This window comes from Pinus tabuliformis, chromosome 9 (genome assembly GCF_031772625.1).
Source record: "Pinus tabuliformis cultivar Carrire ecotype Pingquan chromosome 9, CPIR1, whole genome shotgun sequence".
Taxonomy (NCBI): Eukaryota; Viridiplantae; Streptophyta; class Pinopsida; order Pinales; family Pinaceae; genus Pinus; species Pinus tabuliformis.
In genome coordinates this window covers 802,343,136-802,368,844 of record NC_142307.1, presented here as the reverse complement: position 1 = coordinate 802,368,844, position 25,709 = coordinate 802,343,136, and positions in this window count along the sequence as shown.

Below are 25,709 nucleotides of genomic sequence, written 5' to 3'. Positions count from 1 at the left end.
TAGTGCAGTCTCTACATCCCATGGGCCATGATAGTTTCTAAGTCATAACAATAATGTACAAGCCCCATTTAACAACATAATTGATAATTCACATCATATTTCAAATTAAATACTAGATTTTTGTTGGAAAATACTTGGGGGAATTAGTATTCCCTAGCAATTATCACTTTTAAAACTTTTCAGAGAATTAGTTAATCTTCAATTATAATTAATGTTTATGCAGTAACAACAGTGAATAAAAGAAAACAAGAGGCACAAAAAATTTTAGGTGAAAAACACCCTCTGGGTCAAAAACCACCAAACGCTTTTCTAATAATTCTTTAATCTTCAACTCCAATTGAAAAGAAAGCTCCAGCTTCCTAGAATCTATAAAATCATTCTTCTCTAGCTCCCACTAGATGGACGCTCCAACTTTCGAGATTCTTCAGTAGTCAATTGAACGGATGCGCCAACACCCAATGAGCTACAACTCATCCTAGGACCACCCTACCACCCTATAGAAGAATAAAAGAAGAATGGACTCCCGTACCAGGGAAAACGGTCTAGTTTACAATGATATAGAATGATGTAGAAGAAGAAGCCACACTAGACCATAACCCCAACTATGAAACAACCACCTAATCATGATCCTAGACCTCCCAACACTGCCTCTTCAACTCTTGGCAATAGACACTTGTACAACTTCTACAAATATGCATTTACAATGACTCTCTACAACGATACTTTTACAATTTCTATATGTAGTGTTGCCCACTTGAAGATTTCATGTGGTGAACTTCTTACTGTTGTTCTACACCTTGATTATTGCTCTTGTCATGCTACCCTTTCTCATTTTTCAGAACATTAGATTATGCATAGATTCTTCTTTTGATGAATATATAATACCTGCAAAAAGTCTTCAAGGAAATACTCATGACATGATAATAGCAAAACTTACCTCATCCTGCAGATCATATGTCAGTGCTAAACAAAAAAAACAAATTAGAATAGAAATAACCTAATGCACTTAAGAGATGAACATGTATATACAGAAGATACTTACTTGTAGCTTACCTTTGTTGCACCTTGCTCTTTGCTGCCCTAGAATGTCTAGTCCGTTACACCTCTTGACAACACTTGACCTAGTTTTTCTTGCCTTCTAGGAGCATGATATTTAATTTGATGTATCTATGTGACTTCATATCCCTAAAATTTCATATTGGGTCCTATAGAATCCCTTTGAGTCTTCTTTCCAATGCCATGGATCTGACCCGATGTGGACTCTTCAATACAAAGTTATGCCTAATCTCTCACAATGACCTAATTATGGACTAGTTCATTAGAGCGAACTTGTATGACATGCCATGTGTGACTGTTTCCTCCTTCGGCTCTGAAATTGATATACAAAATACTAAAGTCCATGCACTATCCATGACTTTTTATAGAATTTAAATCCTCTTCTCAGAGAGAGAGCTATGACAACTTTCCTAAGGCCACTTCTTTGAGATGAAATTCAGCAGCCTGCAAAAACCCTAACTTCCACAGATCATCTCTTTGGAAATATAGTGAACCAAGATATGAAATTCGGTGATGACATTCATCAGGAGTTCTAATCAAATGGGTTTTAATTTCAGAATCTAAGACTTTTCAGAAATAAAGTTATAGCGACAATTCCATGATCGCTAATTTTGGAGGATATAGGAGATTTATTTTTATAGAGTTGAGAGGGGCTTCTATAGAGAATGTTGGAGGGATTTTAGGAGCTTAAAAAATCATTAATTACTTACTATTCAAGGACCAAAACCAATTATGATTTCCATGCCACAACCCCATAGGATTTTAGCCCAACTGGGGTTACTAACTTCAAACATGAATATCTCTCAAACCGTGAAGAATTACTTGGCGTGCCATATATTAATGGAAACATCTCGACGAGTAGAATCTATATTTAAGATCCTTGACTCAAAATAGAGTAAGTTATAAAGTCAAAATTACCTTCCAAGATCAGGGTAACCCCTGTGGCTACTTGTTTTAACATCAATGACAACCTCAGATCATATTTAGATCAACAATTTCCAATTAGGCTCATAATATTGCTCCTATGCTACAAGTTAAGCTAAGTGATAGGTGTGATCAATCATAGAAGAACCAATAAAACAACTTTTTTATTTCAAGCTCTCGAGACTAATATTGTGATGTATAATTTATTATAGTTTTAGGGTTTTGTTTGAGTTGTAGACCTGCTAGCAAGTTATATTAGGTTAACAAAGGAGATTTGAGTTCAATAAAAAGAAAATTTGAAAAAATTAAGTTAGAGCACTCCTCGATGGGGCTACTTTCGAAGGATGATGAAGGGACACGAGACGCTCCTCCTTCACATGGGGCGATTGATAATCATGACCAGGAGTAAATTCAAATCAAGAGTCTGCCTGAAGAAGCTTCTTGAGGCAGGCCAAAGGTTATTAGAAAGTTCAAACAAAGGAATGGGTATTATTCTGTGCATAGTTATGAGTTTAGGCTCTGAGAGAAATAGAGGTGGCATTGAGGTTAGCTTCCTTGTGTATGTATCCCCTTGTTGGTGGCAAGACAAGCTAGAGAATTTGGCTCTCCTCATTTGTTGGCTCATTGCAATCCTCAATATCTGTAGCAATTATTTGTCTTGGGACACAGGTGTGGATATAAGTCAACATTGGGAGAAAGGTGGTGAGGGGCGAAGGCAAGCATCCATCGTTGAGGTCCCTGGAGCCACTTCCACCGTGTCTCTGGCTCCTTCTTGGGTAATCTCATGTTCGTGTGAATTTTTTGTTTGTTTTTTAACACTCTATGTGTGGGCAGGTTTCATACAGTCACAAGGTGGTATTGATCCATGATTTGGAGAGGAGAAGGATCATGCCCTCAAAGCGAACTCAATGGGTGAAAATGGAAACCCTGATAATCGTTTGGCTGGAGGTGACAGTTATCAAGATTAAATCTATAAGATGCATCCTTGTTGAAAGTGGTGAAGGGTGTTTCATCTTTCATTTGGACGAGGACGCCAATGAAGCCAACCCTGTTGTAAGAATTTGTAAGTCTCATGCATCAAGAAACCTCGTCCGTAAACTAAGCTAAGGTGGGGGTCCTTTATAGGGAAGCTCCAAAGAGGTAGATTGGAAGACCACACCAAAAACAAGTAAATATGAATGTCATTCTCTCCTAATGCAGTGCCAACAAGGATGGCCATGAAGGGGAGGAGGAAATCCAGGATGGGAGGAGCATGAACAAGATAGAGAGATGGACCCTCCACTCAAACACTTGCTAAGCTGGGTGAATTTACCTGCTCCATTCGATTCTATAGAATCCCAATTTCACCTCATCCAATGCACTATTGAATAGTTAGCTCAAGCCCATAATGAAGACTATGTTGAGGTGCTGGGTAGATTGATTGTCATCTGTGAGAACTAGGGACACATCCTCGATCGTTAAGATACTCTAAGAAGGAATGAAAGGAAACTTTAGGCTTGCATGGATAGTTTTATAACTTGCATGGCGCATGCAGAATATCATATCCATGAAGCCTTTCATCATCCAAAAAATGTTGCACAAGCAACAAAGGTCAATCCTACCCTTCTTTCATAGGAAGAATGCTTATTGTCTACTCATACCTTTTGGGTAAATTTTGGCCATGTTTTGCTTGGACATAGTGAAGCACTATTTTGTAAATTTTCTCTCTCTTTTGTCTTTTATATTATTGAAGGCCAACAAATCTGGTTGGAATGAGTTCAATTTTTCTTTCTTTTTGAAACCCCGTGATTTAATGTTCTTCTTATACAATGAAAAAAAGGTTGACTTATAAAAAAAAGATAGAAAACACAAACATGACCAAGGGGTAGTATGAGGTTGTCACGAAGGGTCGGTGTCTCCCTGTAGGAAGCAATAATGGTGAAGGAAAGGCAAAGCATCCATCTAGGTACAAGGGATGGCCATGTTTTGGGCATCCACTTTTAGTAAGATATGTCCTAGCAATTCTTCAAGGCATCCCCTGAAAGTAAGGGATGGTAAGGAAAACTTACTTTATATCCTTGCAATCCCATCCCTGCTAGATAATCGATCCCTGACATTATGTAAAACTAGTTATAAAAAGAATCCATAGTCAAGTATTATAATAAACAATGTAGATAATAGGTACATGACAATTTCTCAAGTTATTTCTCATCATAAACGTTTATCTATCTCAAAAAGAAAAGTATAATTAAAGTTCCCCCTAAGACGATGGATATGTTCTTAATTTGATCATTTGAAAACCCATATAAATGGGGATTACATGACAAGCATAGACAAGTTTTCAGTGTATCTTCATCAGAGTCACTTGTTTTGTACTTGTATACCACAACTAGAGACAAAATCAAGTTGGAACTTGGAACAATACCATTGTACAATACACTTGATTTCCTCAAAAGGTAGAGTGAGAGTGTTTCATTACCTCACAAAAGGTTTAGATCCCTAGTAACATGTTCACCTCTTGTGCATCATCTTGTTCGTGCAAGTAGGCTATCCCGCATACATAAGCAAGTTGTTCCATGTGGATAGAGCCAGATACAAATCTTACGAAAATATAGCATAATAGATACCCTAGTCATAGGGTCTTAATAACATATTCATCCATTATGTATAATATTTCCCAAACAGGTTGATTGTGTCACCTACATAAGCAGACTATTCCAACTTTCATGTGGATGTAACTGGACACAACTCCTAGGAAAATATGGTAGAATAGATACCCCAGTCACAAGATCTCAGCTAAAGTAGTAAATCATAAGTAACGTTAAAAGAATGGAAATGTCTTATCTAGGAGTTTCAGTGGAAATGTTTTCAAGCTGCTAAAGTGGAGGATGCAACGTTACGGGCAACATTTAGAATGTGTAGGACCAAAATTTCTAGGAGTTCAATAAAGTCATAGTAAAAAAATCCTTTAAATTTGTTATAAGTTAATGAATATAAATTATATTATTCCAGATCTTCCCTCAACAATTTTTAATCCCATTTTCTCACCATAAATTAATCCTAATTACTCTACACCATTAAGAAGTGGATGCATTTTCCAGGTGACACAAAAGAAATAATCCAGGCTAAATATATAAATAGTATTCCAATCATAGCTACTTTTTCAACCGAATTTTCTCCCAACAAATGTCATTTTTGTCAAATTGATAAAAAATAAAAAATATGAATGGAAAATATGTCTGCAAGACACTTATGGTTTGAGTGAATTGTCGTAAAAAGAAAAATACACCAATGGGTATGAAAAAAAATTGAAAGAAGAGAAATACCTTGTTGCAGTGATTGGTGGGAGTAAAGCAAATTTGGTGAGCATTACCCAATCCATCTCCTCTATGTAGAAATTTTAAGATCTATTCTACTCACCTTCACTACAACAAATCTTCTTTCCCCTCTACTCTGAGAAAAAAGTGAAGAACCAACAAACCCCATGCTTTTGATAATGTTATCAAGGTTGTATCTCCTACAAGCCTCTTGTGACAAAGAAGATGATATGCAATGAAATAAAACCCAAACAAAACTACTCACATTAGCTCTGAATTCTTCTTCCAAGTGCAAAGAACTTAGTCTCCCAGATTTGATTTTGACTAAAACCCACTTTCACGCAAGTAAATATGGGGTCATTCCACATAGATCTTTAATGAATATTTTTTCTTAAGTCATGATATGGGCATCATATGAAAGTGTATTTCTCATCACATATGGGAATTAGTGCCTTTATGCCTTTGTTTTGCCATATATGGGTGTTAGTGTCTATGCTATAGTTAGGAGAGGAAAACAAGGGACTTGGTCCTTATATTGATCTTTCTCATGCTCAATTGCAATGAACCATATCTTTAGTAGGGAATTACAATGAACCATACCTCTAGCTAGGAATATGGACATTTAGTATGTTTTTCATAATAAGAATGGGTCTCATAGCCTTTACTATGGACAAAGAAGGAAATTTAAAAATAAAAGGGACTTAAGTCCTAAATAATCAATGGCCATTAAAAAGGCTTCAAACCACCATATTAATTATATTATCTAAGGGATATTATTTGGTCTCTAGGAGGGATGTGTCTACCATTCAAAGGTTTTGCACACCATGAATGAGCCTTGGAGCCTCATCATTGGACCTTAATGATATTATGAGGATTTCAAATCACATATGATGCTTACAAGTGTAGGTTTGGTCAAAATAGGAACATAAGGGGCTTAGGCCTTATTTGAATCTTTGATGATTAAGCTTTGTGAAGTAATTCTCAATGAACCACACATGACTTCTATAGGGAATCTTAGGCCTCTATGGGGGGATATTTAGTGTCATTAGTATGTTTTACATAATAAGGATGGGTCTTAGGCTTGTACCATGGAAAAGGGATGAAAACAATGCACAATTAAAATGACTAACATAAATAACTGAGTTGTATTATTGTAGTACTTGTTAGGTAGTCATATTTTTGTTCCTAGACTAAATTAGTGATTCATGTTGGTCATTCTTCTTTGTATTACTTATTATCTAGTCATATATTTTAACACGAGACTAAATTAGTCATTTATGTTAGTCGTTTTTAGTTGGGTCACTTAAGATTTCTCATTTTTGGTAGTATTTCGCTTGGAAAATCTACAGTGACTAACTTTTTTAGTCACCTAGCCACTATTTTTTCATTTTCTACTACTGATTGAGAACTGTAATTATAATGAAAATTTGCAAAAGATGTTGGGTAAGAGTTTCATGATTGATGGCTTTGTGTTTTTTTAATTGAAATAGGTAGTTAGAAGCATTTTAGAAAGGATTCCAGGGTATGTTTGCAAAGTGTTTGAAAAAAATCCCTGAATGGGTAATGCTATCAATTTATTTATGTAGGAAAAATTGTTAACTTACAGCTTGTATGAGAAGTAAGAAAAATGGAAATGTACAGAAAATATACATGGAGGAATTACAAAATCATCCCTCAAAATAGAATGAAAAAATAATGGCAGCTAAAATATGGTTTGAAAGATCAAAGGCTTGCGGGAAGTTTGACATAAATTTCAGTTATGGCTTATGTTTGATATTCTTGTCAATAATTAAATGTTTTCTCACTTATGTTTTTGGTATAGTACTATGATAATTTTGACAGAAATCCTTAACGGTTGTAGCATTCAGTGCTTCCATGTGTTTATCAAATTGTAGCAATGGCTGCAATAAGCTTGTCAAATTATGTCAAAGGAATTAGCTCGCGGGTTGTAAAATGTGGCAAGAACTCATATGGTGGATTTATAAATGTGTGAATTCAATTAACATATCTTAGTAGCATAACGTTGGATTGTCTTTCCTCATGTGAAGTTGTAGATGAAAGTTTGTATTCAATGTGTTTCACAAAAGTGGTAAATAGGACATTAAGGATCTATTTTTTCTTCGTTTTAAAGAATCACATACATGGGTGTTTTCGATGTGATTCAACCCAAGATCAGGGAGTATCCATGCCTTAAGAACCTCTAAGCCCCTATTTGATTCCAAAAAATCACTTTTCATAACCCAGATTATAAATCTAGGTGATTTTACAACTTACTATTGCCAACTATGTGTGTTTTTTCTCGAGTTTTTGGTGAAGTATTAAGATGATTCCGTTTTTTTTAATATGACAATATTTGAATTTTTAATTTATGAATTTTATGAGTTAAATAAGTTCAGTAAGAATCTTATATTCATGTTGATAATGGTTTTCAAAATTGTCCTAAGAGGTGATGGTTGCCAAGTGTTTGACAAAATGTCTGAATGGTTTTATATTGTATGCTTGCAACTGTTTATCATAATTCTTCAATGGATGTAGCTATTTTAATTTATGAATTTTCTGTTAAAAAATGCGTAATTGAAATTAGGATTTGTAACTAAGATGTTTTTGGAATGTATCAATGAATATGCATGATAATCCCATTGAGTTAAAATTCATGCTGATAAAGTCAAATTTGGGTAAGCAATTTGTTGTAATTTCCACTTACATATGAATTCATAATTATTGGATACCACTTCTATAGAAGCTGAATTCTCCTTTTAAGTAAAGAATTCATAAGAATTTTATTTATATAAAATCAAATTAGTCACTCTTGAACACATTTAATTGCAACACAGGGAACAATTAGCTTGTTGGAAATTGTGGTTCGCAAAGTTTGATATTTATTCATCCCAACAAAGACTGTTTTATTTTAAATATGATTTTTGAGAATTAGGATCAAGTGACAGTTGTCGTTTGGTAGTTTGGATTTGGGGTTTGAGTGAGACGTTAACTTTGGGCTTCTCTTGGGTTTTGGAAATAAAAACAAAAACAAAAATATATCATTTTGAGTCTTAATGTTCAATATTTCTCTATAATACTAATGTTTGGTAATGTGGGACCCTACATATGGTACCAGTGCTTGCTAAAACACTAGGGCCTAATGGGACAACATGCTTGTTTGTAGGTTTATGTTGTATGAAAGATGATTTTAGATGCATGTTGAATTATTGTGTATGTTGAGTTAGAAGCATATTGGTTGCATAATGGATATTATTCTTATTATGCCATTTACAAAATCATGAAATAAAAAGATCGCTTTCATATATTCCTTTATATTTTTGTTAAGATAAGTTATTGAAAATATTTTAAAGGACTTAAAGACATGATGTGAAAGGATGTTCTTGAGAAGTTGGGGTTAAACCCATGCTTGTGAATGACTTGATTCTCAATGGGTTAGTGAGATATGTGGAGTGCATGCATGGTTTCATGTATTTTTATTCATTTTCAATGTCATATGGGCCTACTAGCTATATTTACTAGTCGAAATTGTATCTGCCAAGAAACATATTTGCCTAATCTAAATTATAGTATGATGAACTTGGGATGTATTCTTTGGGAATGTGTAACAAGTGTAAGGATGAGATTCAATTAACATGATGATGGAGTTCATCGTGCTAAATTTCAATGTTTTCTTATCTACACTAATGGAAACTTAATAAAAGCTATGTTAAAGAATGTCACTTTTAACTGTGAAGGTAGATTCACGAGTAATGTATGTGCGATTTGATGTGTTAACATTTCACTTGGGAATACACTCTTAATGATCAAATAACTTGAAATTAATCAAATACTAGGTTGTGGTATGAACATCCTAATGAACAAAAGGCTTAAATGCCTCGTGTATGGAGGGTTGTGGTAATCATGTTAAGGAACACTTGAAGTTTATGTTTTCCTTAAGTTATATATGGGTGTGGAATCCATACTAGCATATATCTATTTTCTAATGTATGGTTGTGGAAGCCATACTAGAATATATATATGAGGTAAGGTATGGGTGTTGAATACATACTAACATATATCTATTAGCTAAGTAATTCTTCTTGTTAGAATGAACAAATTATTTTGATGAAATATCATAAACATGATTAAGGAGGATTGGTTATGTGTAATTAAAGTTAAATGGATAGAGGTTCATAACATGAATTTTATTGAGATTTAAATTTATTATTTTCATTTTATTACAAATGAAGATACTAATATTGGCATAGTGAAAACCATTAGGTGCTTTAGGATGTTTGGAACAACTAATTTTGATAGATGGAGTCAAGATTCAAATAGGTATCTATCGTAGAGTATTGTAATTATTTTGTGTATGTTCGATTTAAGTAGAACTAAATTGATTTCCAAATTCTTAAAATGTAGAAAAATATTATTGTGATAAGTGGATGAAATATCTTTTCTATTGGCTTAATAAAAATTAGATGTAGGAAAGCCATAATAGTCTCCTTAATAATTTTACCAATTTCATATTGGTTGAATTGTACTTAAAATAAATTAATTAGAGAAATTATGAGGATTGAAATCGTGAACTTGTGTAAACTATTGTTAGTTAGGCGATCAAGTCGAAATTAATATTATTTATGAACTTGATGAAATTCTTCATGAAATTTGATTAACTTGTAAATTGTTAATAGAATAACATGTTTAGTAGATAAACACGTTTTCTGGTGAGCACTTTTTTATATTTGAACTTAAAGGAAAAAGCAATGTGATTAATGAAAAGCTTATTTGAGTTCTTGTTTTACAGGAATGTGTGCTTGTGACATATTTTGAGGGAGAAATTGAAGGAGAGTAAGTTCACATTTTTATGCATTGGAATTGTTGCATGATTTAGAAACCTAAGATGATTGTATTATATGTGGAATGGAAGAGATTGTTGGAATTAGTAATTTGTGCTTGGATGTATAGTTGTATGGGTAGTTATTAGCCCTACAAAAGGTTGTGATCTTTTGAGAGGGTGGTAATTCTCCTTGGAAAACAGACTTAGCTTTAGGCTATAAATTATCTCTTGTGATAGTCTAAGTTTCATTTTAATTCAGCAAGATTATTCATATTTTGAGATATGTATGGCTTTCATAGCTTGTTTTTGCGTATGTAGTAAGGAATAAGACTTGAAACCAAATGAATTTATTAATTACTGAATATAAATCATGAACGATTTTATAGTTGGAAAACAAACCAACCTACAAGTATCAAGGTAGATTCAATACTATCAATACCCTATTTGCATAATTATGAGAGTGGTTCTTGATTACATGCCACTTTCAAAAATATATAATTAATTTGCTTTTAGAATGAAGATCTTCTAATAGATTCATCCATAATTGATTCTCAAGTAAGAGAATTTAATAACGACAGATATTATGGGAACTAAAGGAATGTTCTATAAGGTATAAGTGGATCAATGAGGATTGTATGGAACCTTAGTTTATTTTAAAAAATAAATGGTGTCTTGAACCTCAAATTGTGATTATTCCTCAAGAGTAAACATTTAGTAAAATCTATAGGTAGATCCTAAATATTTTGATTTCAAGGATCTCTTATGAAATGAAAAGGGGAAACTTGGATTGAGAAGACATGAATCAAATGGGATGTAAGAGTGGGTTTTATGTATGACATCAAGTATTGTTGTGTAGTTTCACTAACAATTGTATGTGGATGATTTTATTCCTCTTTTATGAAAATTTGGTTGTGAGATGGGATGGGCCACCATTGTTGTTTATACAACCAAAGTGTGAGCTACTTATAGCATGACAATATAAACATAATAGAGAACTAAGAAGATGACACATGTAATATTCATGTAGACTATCAGAAAGGAAAACAAGTAGAATATGATATTATTATAGATAACTTAAGTAGATGTCATATTAATTACATAAAATACTATTTTGATATGGTACTTTAAATTGTATAGATAATTTAGATATTGAAATATTTGGCATTTTATATCAAAACATGCCTAATATGGCACAGATATATTTTCTACCTAATTAGGAATGCTAAGTTTTGGTTTTCATGGAGTTTCTTCCAGTCTATCAAACATTAAACTATGGATTGGCATGAATAAAATGAAATCAAATAAATATACATAAGGTTAACACCTTATTGATAGGAGAATAAAAAATAACTAACTATCTTATGACTGTCGGAAAAACTTTAGGCCAAGTTTAGCCCAAGAGGGGGAGTATGGAGTGTCTCTTTTTGATGAGAAAGATTTTATGAAACTTGGGGAGGGTGATTTTCATGCAGTGATATATAGATTATGCATGTTAGACTTATGTATATGATTATATGCTATAAATTTCATTTAGGCCACATTCTTTCTGTGTTCTTATGATAAAGACTGATTTTGGTAATACCGATTTTGGTTAAATGCATATTATCGGTGTTTTCTCTTTTGGTATCCTAGTTTGTACATAGGTGTATGACATGGATGGTGATCTAGGATTGAGACACATAGATCCATGGATGATCATGGTTATGTTGAACATATGGTTAATTATTATTTATGGATGAAACATCATTTGTGTGATTATATATGCTTAATCTAGTACTGAGAAAGATGTGGCAGGAGGGATGGTTATTTGCAAACAAGGATGCTCAAATTATAAATAACCATGGAAGTCTTGATATTTGATTTGTATGATTATATATGAATAACCATGTACTGAGAAGAATGTGGCAAGGGACATGGTTATTTTCAAACAAGAATGTTCAAATTATAAATTATTTTGGAAGTCATTTATTCAAAACAAAAATGAGTGTGGAAGTCATGCATAATTCTTTGTCTTGGAACAAGACCTCACCAATGTACCATCATATAGGCATGAGCTCACAATCAGTACCTTAAGGTTAGTCACAGATTTTGAGAGCCGAGTAGATGAGAAGCCACGGAAATTAGGGTATGGAGTCCTAAATCATTGAAAGATAAAGACGTGGATTCCTCGATCTATAATAAAAGGATTAGGGAATGGAGTCCTAAATCTATGAAGGATAAAGACATGGAATCTTGGATCTATAAAAAAGGTTCGGGATATGGAGTCATAAATATTTAAAATATCAATATATGGAATCTTTGATACTTGGGGTAGATCAGGGTATAGAGTCTCGAGTCTACTAAGGAAAAGAGATGCATGCCATAACAATGTGGAATCCTTATTTTCTCGAAGAAAAATACCACTCATGGGCAGCTCAGGGATGAATTTCCCTAATAAAATATCATTTCTGGCAATTTTGGAGTGACTTTCTAAAACTAGAAAGTCATGTCTAGCATCTCAAGTATGACTTTCCAGAAATAGTAAATCTCCTGACATAAATTCACAATCAAGTGTAGTTGAAGGAAAATCACTTCACTTATCATTAATCAATCTTAATAGTTCGATATCAACTTAATCGTCCATATTATTAATATTATTGATATTATTATTATCTTTTATGTGACTGTGATATTATCATTAAAAATTGAATTATATGTCACCTTCATCTGCTCAATCACTTCACACCTCTCTGCTTGATGATTCTCATGGCTCTATGTAACTCTCTCTCTCTCTTTTAGTAATGCATTAGACTCTATTTTATTCACTCATCAATGAAAGGCATATTCCTCTTACACTCATTAAAGACATGTCATGAAATATTCCTCTTAAGCTTTCTTTAATGCATATGTTAGACTCTCCTTACTAAGGCATGCATTTTGATACCAAGAGTTAGAGAGATTAAAAAAAAAATACTATGAGAGGGAGAGGCTTGGAGATTAGCCAATTGCTTTTGAAATGAATTTGAAATTACTAATTAACTCTACCTAATGGAGCTGGACATGAGTGGTATAGGGAGGAATTGAAACTTATCTTCCTCGGATTACCTTGTATATCTCTCTACTACTATATTTTGGTACTCCTTGTGAGCTTAGACATCTTGGAGGTTCCACGGGGAGAAGCTTTACCTGGATATGGTTGGGAGGAAAATTGGATGGTTCAATTGAGTTGGTTAAAGAATCAAAGATGGATCATATTCTCAAAAATTGGAGTTGAATATATTTTTAGGTATAATTTTAATTATTCTAAAATTTTAGTATAGCATTAGCATAAAAGAAAAAGTAGAAATTTAACTGGTTGTAAGCATCTAATTTTCATTTAAGGTTATATTATCTAGAATCTTACTGGCTAGTTAAAAATGAAGACTAAGAGAAGCCTACATGTACGGATGTTTAGATCTCAATATTGGAATTTTTGTTGGTGTAGTTTATGCTACTAAACTTGCTATTGTAGCATTTGAGAAAGGAAAGCCAAATATTGCTAACTATAATTATAATTAATAATTGCAAAAGAAGTTGGGTAAGAGTTTCATGGCTTATGTTTTTGTGTTTTTTAATTTAAATAGGTAATTAGATGCATTTTAGAAAGGATTTCAGGGTATGTTCGCAAAGTGTTTGACAGAATCCCTTGAGTAATGATATAAATTTATTTATGCAGGAATAAGTGCTAACTCGTAGTTTGTAAGAGAAGTAAGAAAATGGACATGTACCCAAAATATACCTAGAGGAATTGCAGAATCAACCCTTAAAAGAAAATGAAAAATAATAGAAGCTCAAATATGGTTTGGAAGAACAAAGGCTTGAGGTAAATTTGAGGTAACTTTTAGTTATGGTTTATGTTTGATATTCTTATCAATAATTCAATGTTTTGGGATTCAAGTTTTTTGTATAATACTATTCCAATTTTAAATCCTTAATGGCTGTAGTATTTAGGGCTTCCATGTGTTTGTCAAATTGTAGCAATGACTACAACAAGGTTGTCAAATTGTGTCAAAGGAATTAGCTCGTGGGTTTTAAAATGTTTCAAGAACTCATATGGTGGATTTAGAAATGCGTGAATTCAACTAAAATATCTTAGTAGCATAACTCTGGGTTCTCCTTGCTCATGTAAAGTTGTAGATGAAAATTTGTATTCCATATGTTTAACAAAAGTGGTAAATGAGATATTAAGGATCTAAATTTTTGTTGTTTTAAAGACTCACATCACTGGGCATTTTGGATGCAATTCAACCAACATCAGGTTGTATCCATGCCTGAAGGACCTGTAACCCCCGATTTGTTTCCAAATCAACAATTTTCAGAACTGTCGAGGTCTGAAAATGAACAGACTCATCACAAGAGAAGCTACCCAGTCAGAATCCTGATTAGATCCTTTTTCGTTGTTGGCAGTCCTAACTGGAATTTTGGATCTAGTTATCCTTTGCGAGATGATGCTCCAGCGAATGGAGACCGGGCTTGGGAATATTTATTTTTTTGTATTTTCTGAGAATATAATGAGAATGAGCGCAACACTAAATGCAATTTTACTATGAACTTCTGATGTATTTACAATGCATGAGTTAAACTTATTTTCATGGAAACAAAAAAATGAATTGTAATTTCAACAATTTGAAATTAATCAAAATAATATTATTAAAACATAATTGCAAATGCACGATCTACCATTTTTCCATGAAAAATATAAAAACATTAATCAAATATCAATCTACAAAAGAGAAGTTTCACTACAAGTTGGTAAAGGAAAGGGTTAAAATGATTTGAGATGAACTTAAAACACCCTACAACATCCACAACATATAACTAACAACATGTAAATATGAATAAGGAATATGAACATAATAACTAACATATTTAAATCTATTAATATGACGTCCACTGATCCAAATCCAAAAAAACACCACCATAAAAAAGAAACAACTTATTTAATCTAACATAATGAAGACATTAGATAACTAAATGTTAGTTCAAAATGAGGAATAAAATATCATGTTAAAAAAAAAAATTGTTATATATATATATATGAATAAGACATACATAAAAGATGATGATGCACGACTATTTTAAAAAAAAGCGGTCAAAATAAAATGTAAATTATATATATACATGGGAGAACTTACAAATTAAAACAAAATTACAAACATCACATACAATTAAAATGGATATTTGACGTAGTACATGTATCACAAATGATTTTGCAGACAAACGATGGTTTCATTCCAGCAGTTTCCTCCCAAGTTCAGCGTAAGAACACCTAAGATTTTGTAGTGTTGGACTGTTCTTTGAAGCAGCTAGTCCAAGTATGAGAACAACTCAAATGAAAATAATTATTGAAGTAGAATACACTTAGTGATGTCAGATCTTTGAACCCCCTCCCCTGCAATTTGAAACCTTCTCTCTTTATATAATTGTTCCCTCCTCCTTAAATGCCTTCACTGCTTCTCCTCAAAAGATCTGCTCCAACAAATAATGGATAAATGTGTTTGAACTAGAAATAGCATGTTGCAACTGCTCTTAATTTTGAGAATTGACTTCATGTATTATGTTGAACCGAACCCCAGAAATGGTATATTCGAAAACTCCTTTGCTCTGGTGGATAGCTCGAAGTAAATGTTCTTGTTTGTACAACTGATTATTGGACGAAACTCTAGAAATGGAAGATTCGCCATTCCCTGCCAACCGCATAATCATGCAATCACCAATTAGAATAGGGATCAGCAAATGATGATGAACCATTTAACAACCAACAACATTGAAAACTTAAATTTCAAATAAATATTTTAATTCATAGTCAACTGAATGAGTTAGCATAGCACAATTTATTGGAGACACGTGGACAACGCACAACCTTTAAAATCGTAGGGGAATGCTGGGGCGAATATTGAACGAGCTGACGTTTTCATGAATAACACAATCGTAGTGTGTTGGAGTACGATTAGTTTAATGCCATCACGGAGTCTAATTTTTAGTTTAACGCCATCACAGAGGTTAATTTTTCACGGAGTTGTCTATAATGCGATTTTTTGGAGATTCCGGTGACAGAATCCGGTTGAAGAAATTGAGGTTAAATCTTGATTTGTTGCAGTTAAAATGGTTTTTTAACTGTATATTTGGATTCAGCACCCTCGAAAACCCCTGGGACGCTTTCATTGTACATAAACTAGCTATCAAACTTGCGATTCCAATAAATTCCTGCCGGATTTCGACCGGAAAAACCCGCCAAAAAGACTTTCAAAAAATCGCGTTATAGACAACTGCATTTTTCACGGTGGGACAATTTTTCTTTTTTAAATGTGAGTTTAACCAGATGAGACTTGTATGATTATGAGTCAACTTTGGCACATGAGTAATTTTCGAATTGTGTAAAATGTGTGTTAATGTTTTCGAACACATCAGAACTTATTAGAATTTATTTGATTGTTTAAAAGCTCAATGCCACATGATGTTAATATAATAGATCCACAAAAAGATTTAGTGTTTTGTATCTTTTTTTATTTTTTTATAAGATGTTTGGCATTAGAATATTTTTTGTTTTTTATATATAATGTGTTTTATAAAAAATAGTCATATACATAATAATGTATAATGTACATTACTATATATATTAATATATATACATTATACATTACGAAATATATACATTATACATTCTGAAATTCATGAAACGTCATAAAAAGTTATGACACACCAAAACAATTCAAAGCGAGCTCATTAAGCCACATTGTCAAAGCAACAAAATTAATGGAAAAAATTCCGATTAATTCCGATTTTTTATATATATATATATAGATAGATATCAACCAATTTTTGGAAAACTCATTTTCTAAGCAAAGAAATCCAAGAAAATTTTTAGAAAAAATTAGTAGAAGAGTCCTCATTATTATGGGGAGAGAAATCCAAAATGGGGAGTTAGTTGTAGTTACAACAACTCGCGACAAGATGGGAAGACCATTAATCTTTGTTTAGGTCCAAAAGGAAGAGAGAAAATATTAGTATGTAAACAAACTATGATTCATGGCTGAAGATAGCCATGATCAAGAAAATGCATGTGCATTGAAATGATGATAAAATAACATCTTTTAAAATCCATTACAACTTCTCTTAACATGGAATGTAATTTAGGATATGTGGACATAACACAAAAGGTTGATGATTTGATTACTAGGTCACATCTAATACCATCTAACATGTACGTTTAGCTACTATACTTTCTAGAGTTAGCATTGCTTCACTGCCAACGAGCCTGGACAATAGCCAGAGGAAGTTTATTTAGTATCATGCATGCCTTTACCCACTGCCAGCGGGCATCCATAGCCCTGACGGGTTTACTTACACTTCTCATACAATGAGTGCTTTCAAAATTCCTTTTGCTCACTTTTTTTATTTTGAAGACTTGTTTATGAATTGCTTTGAATATTTTTTATTTTTTTGAATTAGGCAAGGAAAGCAGGGTGATACATATTTTTATGTCGAAAGGGAAAAATACATGGGATGGCATTAAGTGTGCTATTCGTTTTAGGATTTACCTTCTCTTATGAACTGTTTATGACCATACATTAGTTAAAAAAACATGCATTTCGAGGTAAGAGATAAATGAAAACAATTTGGAGATAAGTTCATGTTAAAAGTAATGTGACATGAAAATATGATTATGATGAAGATGATCATGTACTATAGGTTGTCAACTTACTAGTTAAAATGATTCCCTTATGAACAAATAAAACTTAAATGAGACATAAACATGAGCTTGTCAGCACTGTTATGACTAAAGAAACTTTCACACCGAAAATATACAAATGATTAATTACATATTTACAAAGAGTGTTTTCTTTTTCAAGAAAACTATTTTTTGAGAATTTTTCCATTTACTTGTAAGTTTTCCTCTATTCCATCTAGAGTTTGAAGGATGAAAGTAAATGAGCCTATCTTTTTGGAATTCTGAAATAGTCATAGCCAAAATTTTTGAAATTTTGTGTGTTTTCCTTTATTTTCGTGGACTTTATCTCGTTTCACGACCAAGTCTCTCACATTGAAGGATTTGCGCTTGATATATGATTATCAAACCATTGTTTGACAAGTTTATGATGATTAGTGAAATATTGGTTTCCTTTGTTTCTAGCTTCTTCTAATTGGAATATTTGGGCTTGCCTATGTTGTAAGCTAGAACAAGGTTCTTCCTCTATAGGTTGGACTAAATATATTGATGGAAAAGTAATGTTTTGGGGGTAAAATAACTTCTTTGCCATAAACCAACATATAGGGAGAAGTACCTATCAATGTTTTATGTGTGATTCTATCAACCCATAAGACATTAATTCGTGCTTTGTGCCAATTTTGCTATTTGTCATCAATAGTTTTCTTAATGGTTTTTAAAAGGTGCTTATTATTGGACTCTGCAAGGCCACTACCCTGTGGGTAATAGCTAGCAAAATATTTTATTTTTATACCTTTTTGAATTGCAAAAACTGTAAGCAGAACGGAAGAAAAGTGAGAGGCGTTATAAAAAATTAAAGTGTTGGGAAGGCCAAACATAGTAATGTTATATATTATGTTCAATAAATGAAATAACTTAATTAGAAGTAATAGTTTTCAAAGGTATAACTTCCACCCATCTTGTAAAGAAATCAGTTGCACTCATAATAAATTTATGTTGCTTGGATAAGTTTGGAATGATCTCACCAATGATGTCAAGTCTCCATTTTTGAAATGGTTGATCTATCACCATATACTATAAGGGAAGTGTTGCCTTTCTGACTCTTCCTGCTGATGTTTGACAGACATTGCATTTTTGCCCATAGGCATGTACAACTTTGAATAAGGTTGGCTAGTAAGAACATGCATGTAGAATTTTGTGAGTAGTTGTGTCACCTCCAAAGTGAGCACCGAGCACTCCATCATGAAGAACATGCAAAACTTTGTCAACATCTAATTTTTCTAAGCAACGAAGCAAAGCAGAATCATAATTTTTACGAAATAAAACACCATCAATTGTTTGATACAGATTACTTTTAATATCAAAGAACATTTCTTTTATCATCTAAATGTAACGATGTAGTACCATGAGTCAAATAATATATCAAATCTGCATTGTGAGAATTACAGTTTGAAATTACTTGTTCTATTTCCTTCACTTCCCGTTCATCAGAAACATCATGAGAATTAGAATCAATAGTGTGAGTCATTAATTTACATACCCCATAACCACACACAATATTGGAAGGTTTGATTTCAATATCATATTCTTGAAGAGAAGTTACCCAATGGGATCTCTTATCTCCAAGATCTTTCAGTATTAACAGATTTCGAACTACGGGGAATGGAAAAATGACATTCCTGTGGGAATTGATTAAGTATGGTCGAAAATGTTTGATTGTATTAACTACAACATAGGCCTCTTTTTCAACATCAAAGTATTTCAATTCTTCTCCTTGAAAAATTGAACTATGAAATTCAATTGGTATTTCAGCATTGTGATCATTTCTTCGAGTTAGTACACTTGCATAAGATTGGTGAGATGTGAAACTATACAGAATAAAATCATTTTCAAAATTTGGAGAGAGTAGACCAAGACAATTTATGATGGCTTGTTTAATAGAATTGACAACATTTTTATAAAGATTACTCCACTTAAAAGAGTTATTATTCTTGATCATGTTTTGAAGAGGTAGGACAATTTGAGTGAAATTAGGATCAAATCTTTGAAAAAAATTAGTTTGTCTTGGAAATGATTGCACAAATTTTTTATTGTTTGGTGGTGGAATCTTTGATATTGTTTCAATTATATTAGGGTTGATTGAGATGCCTTCTTTTGATACAATGAATCCTAATAACTTACCTTTAGTGAGTGTGAAAAAAAAAATTTAGGATTCAATGATATTCCATATTTTTGACATCTTTCAAAAATTTGTCTCAAATTATGCAAATGATAAGATCACTTTTTTTAGTAAACGATGATGTCATCAAAGTAAACCACGACAATTTTGTTGATCAAACCCCTAAAATCTATGCCCATTTCCCTTTGAAAAGTTTCACCTGCATTGATGAGCCCAAAAGGCATCTTTTGATATGCATATGTACCTTATTTAGTTCTAAAGGTTGCTTTGAGTCTATCATTTGGGTAAACTGAAATTTGATTGTAACCCAAAAATCCATTAGGAAAAGACATCATTTCAGGTCCATACACAACTTGAAGAATTTGTTCCATTAGAGGGAGTGGGAAGTTATCTTTTTCAGAAGCCTTATTTAGGTTCCAGAAATCGGTACATAATCGTATTTCACCATTATTCTTCCTCATGTGAACTAATTTAGAAACCCATTTAGAGTGTCTTACATGAAAGGTTATTTTAGCTTTTAATAGTTTATTTTATTGAGTTCATCCTTAATTTGAGAATTAATATTTGGATGAAATTTACGTAACTTTTGTTGAACGGGTTTTGATTGAGGGACCATTGGGATTGCGTGTTGAATAATGGATGTTTCAAACGTTTTAGGATTGTTGTATGTCCATGAAAAAACATCCTTATAATGCTTAAGGAGATGTATTAATGTAATTCTTTCTGAAGTTGAACACCCTAATCCAATATTAACATTTTGTGGATTTTCGTCTATACCTAACTTGATGATTTCATGACTCATAGTAGGACTTCCTTTTTTAGCGTTTAGAGGTTTTTTGAACCTATACTAGAGATCATAAAATTCCTCTAGCTTAACCACAAACTTGTGAATGAAATTTTTAGTTATGAGATTATGACCTTTGAAAGATTTGTTGATTTCTAGGTCATGAGCTTGTTCGTCAATGATAGGATTTTCATATGTAAATGATAGGATTTTCATATGTACCTTCAGATGTAAGAGAATTAATTATGCCATTATCATAATTGAACACACGCAGATTAGTGATGTTATTTGGGATGGAAGGTTTAAAAATTAATTCTATTGATAATCAATCAGGATTGAAATTTTCTGGGTGAATTAACTTTGAAGCTACATCAACAAATAAATCAGCAGTAGCATTTTGGAGTCTTGAGATGTCAGTGATATTGAATGATGAAAATTTATAAAGTAGATTTTGGACAAGAGATTGATAATTTTTCAGATTGTTGGAGACATAGTGAATACCGTTTCTAACTTCTTAAACTATAATTTCTTAGTCGCCAAACACTTTAATATCCTAAACATTCATACTAATAGTCCTTTTAAGACCTTGCACTAATTCTTCATACTCAACTATGTTGTTGGTACATTCAAATTCTAATCTACAAGTTAACATCGTCTTTTCACCATCAGGACTTACAAGAATGCTACCTACACCAACTCCATCGCTTAATTTTGATTCGTTGAAGTATAAATTCCAAAAAGGGTTATCTATAAAGTTCTACATGACTATATACAAAGTTTACACGGTGGGAAGAGTTGGTTTGGGAAAAATTGTCAAGTTCATAATGTTGAGAACCTTTTTCGAACAGAGATATTTGTGCAGTAAAAATTTCCAAAGAAAGAATCAAATGAATAATTACCAACAATGGAATATGATGTGGTACTGGGTTTAGTTTCTTCTCTAATCTTTGTAACAGTGGATTCCATATGTCTTTTCTATCGACTCTGATTTGGTTTGGTTTCTTGTTAGAAGGAAGTAGAAACTAAGATAGATTTGTTGTGAGATATCTATTCAATTGTTGTAACCAATCTCGACTTAAAATTAAATTGTAATGTTCAGGAATATCAATGACTATGATGTCTATGATTTTGTGAACTTGAGGATTGGAGGAAATTCTAATGAGGATATTTGGTAATTCTCCCAAAACCTTAACCTGTGTTCTCCTCTCTAATTGTGCAACCTGAATAGCTGATCATTTAGGTTGAGCATTTAGTTTCAAACAAACCGAGCAAGGCATAATGTTAGAAGATGCTCTAGAATAAACTAGACAGTCGTTAACATTTTTGTTGAAAATTATGAAAGTAAGGAGGAATGGGGGCATATGTGATTTGGATCTATATCCAAACATTATAGAATTGATATGATTATCAAAAACATCATTTTGATTAATAGCAACTTTTCCCTTTTTGGTTCATGTGACAGGAGGAAGGGGAGACTTATCAATAGAGCCTAATGCTTTCATCAAAATGTTATTTTGTAATTTGAGCTTGTTTAATTCATATAAGTTGATGTGAGCTCTAGTTATCTTCATGTCTTCCAAAATATCATATTGAAAGTTATTAGGAGAAATTAAAGTTTTGGAATTGGAAGTTATAATATCATTGTTTGGAGATTGATCTGGTGTTGATGTTGGTTGAGGGGAAGTGGGTGTTTGTTGAATAGTTTTGCTTATAGTTTTTACTGCTAGAACTTATTCAAACGTACCACTTATATCCCATAAAGAATTTAAATCTAATCATTTAATTTTCTTCCTCATCTTCATATACCTCTTTCGTCTGAGTAGAATATATTTCACAACTAGGGGCATTTTGTTGACTCCTATTGACAAAGGGTTCGAATGGTCTCTTGGATGAGGATACAACAACTAATTTTACTTTGACACTGACCTTTTCATTAGCTAAGTTTTTCATAACATTTTGGCATCTTTATCTTTCTTTTCCTCCTTTGGAAGAGTTATCCTAATGGGTTGAGAGGTTTTAGACTTCTCAGCTGATGACTTCTTTTCAATACCAGTCCTTTCTTTCTATACCTTTAAGGCCTCTTGCATGGCTTCATTGAGAGTGGATTTCATAGTATGTTTAACAAACATGGCAATAGAGATAGGTAAAGAGGAAGTATATAAATCTATTTGAATTTCAACTCGTGGTTTAGATGTATTAGGCATCTTGTTAAGAAACTTGAGGAATCATTGGATAAATTCTATAGTCTTCTCTTTTGGGCCCATTTTGAACCTAGATAACTCAACTAAGATAGTGGACGAAGTCTTGTCGTCTCGAAACTTCTTAATAAAAAGGCCTTGAAAAGTATCCCAATCTTAGATGTTATTTGGTTGACGGGAAAACTACGAAGATGAACCCTATCCTTCGAATGTATAAGGAAAAAGATGACATAAATCATCTTCCTCATCAACCCTTCTTAAATTGAGCGATAACATGAAGTTCTCGATATGATCTGCTGGGAGTTGTTTCGATTCACCATTGAACTTTGGAAGTCACTTTTCAAGATTTTTAGGTAGATCATGTTGATCACCAAGAAAATTAACTTCTCGCAATGTTTTCCAAGGGAAAACGCATCAGGGTTGTTGGACAACCATATTTATGGGTTGATGAGGTGGTTATTGAGGTGGAGGAAGCAACAAAGATATGGGGGGTGGTGAAGGGGTTGATTTTCACTACCAACACAAGCAGTATTAGGTATTCTATGTGGATATGTTCGTAATGGAATTTAAAGGGATTTGATTCTTAGTCTAAGGCTTTGAGATCTAGTAAGGACACCCGATTATAGAGAATAAGAAGCAGTGGTACCAAAATTGGAAGAGATTCTTGATGATTGTCCTGGAATTTTTATCCTTCAATGCTATATCTAATGGATTGGCTGTCTTCGACAGTGGTTTGTTAATATGAAGAGGATGGAGGTAAATTAAGATAATATTAAAGAGTGTGTAATATTTGAAGCAAAGTTTGAAAAGTAAAATCAATGGAACTGAAACATGGAGAAATTACTTCAAAAGAAGCAAGGGAGATGGAAGAAATTTAATGTTTTAGATATGTGGATGAGGAAAAAGGTCTTGACTCAGATTTCCTTAAAGTTTATTGAGACCTACTAGCCATTCATTGCCTAGTCGCACTCCTTCTTGCATGAAAAGTGTTTGGGTACAAAATTGAACTGACTCAAGATGATACAAGATGATACAAGATGCCTAGTCAGAATCTCAATTAGATCCTTTTTCGTTGTTGGCAGTCCTAACTAAAATTTTGGATCCAATTATCCTTTGCGAGATGATGCTCCAACAAATGGAGACTTAACTTAGGAATATGTTTTTTTTTGTATTTTCTGAGAATATAATGAGAAACATTGCAACACTAAATCCAACTTTGCTCTAAACTGTTGATGTATTTACAATGCACAATTTAAAATTATTTCAATGGTAATAGAAAAATGAATAGTAATGTCAACAATTTGAAGTTAATTGAAATACTATTATTAAAACACAACTACAAATGCATGATCTAGTAATTTTCCATGAAAAACATAAAAACATTAATCGAAAGATATGTATGCGAAAAATAGTAGCCATTTGTGGGATGCCAATCTAGAAAATAGATGTCTTTAAGTTTCACTACAATTTAGTAAATAAAAGGGTTTAAATGATCTGAAATGAACTTAAAACAACCTGTAACTAACAACCTGTAACTAACAACATGTAGTATGAATAAAGAAGATGAACAAAATAACTAACATATTTAAATCTATTAATATGACATGCATTGATCCAATTCCAAAAAAGCACCACGATAAGAAAGAAATAACTGGTTTAATCTAACATAATGAAAACATTAGATGACTAAATGTTAGTTTAAAATGACTAATAACAAGTTGATATGGCAAAAGTTTTCTTCTTTATTAAATATAAAATATCACCTCGAATAAAAACGAATTTTTTTGTTTGTAATTTATATATGTATATGTGTATAAAATAATAAAAAATACATAAAAGATGATGGTGCTTACAAAATAAGAAAAGTTAAAACAAAATCCAAATTATATATATACGTGGAGAACATACGATTTAGAGCGAAATTATAAACATCATATACAATTAAAATGACTAGTTCGATTAATCGAACTGGGCGATTTAAATGAGTAGTTGTCGTAGTACGTGTATCACAAAACGATCTCGCAGACCAACAATGGTTTTATTGGTTAAAAACCGGGTTACTAAATTCGAATTCGAATTAGATACGATAAAAATTTGAATGAAAAAATTTTAATTCTAAAAAAATTGCATAATATATTTCTTAAATATTTTTTAAGTAATATATTTTTAAAATATTTTTAGCTATTTTCTTTCTAATTTATTTTGAATTTTATATAACTTATAATTGTATATAATAAAAAATCTTCAGAACCAAATCTACTCAAAAAGAATTTACACTCACCTTTTCCCTCCCAACTACATACTCTTTTCAAAAACCTATATTCTTAAAGAAATTTTCTAATTTAGGTACTTCCATTTCTTTTTCTGTGCATTTCCCTCCAAACTATATACTCTTTTCAAAAACCTATATTCTTTCTTTGATTTCAAAATTTTATTAATATAAAATCCTTGTTTATTTTGAAAATTATTATTCAAATTTATTTTATAGAAAAATCAACCTCTCAACTTTGAAAAAGAAATTTTCTAATTTAAATACTTCCTTTTCCTTCTCTATGAGTAGGAAAAATCTAACCCTATGCATTTCCCTCCAAACCATATACTTTTTTCAAAAACTTATATTTTTTCTTTGATTTCAAAAATTCATTAATGTAAAATCCTTCTCTATTTAGAAAATTAATATTCAAATTTATTTAAAAAAAAAATCTACTGCTTTTTTTTGGAAAAAGAAATTTTATAATTTAAATATTTCCATTTCCTTCTGTGTGA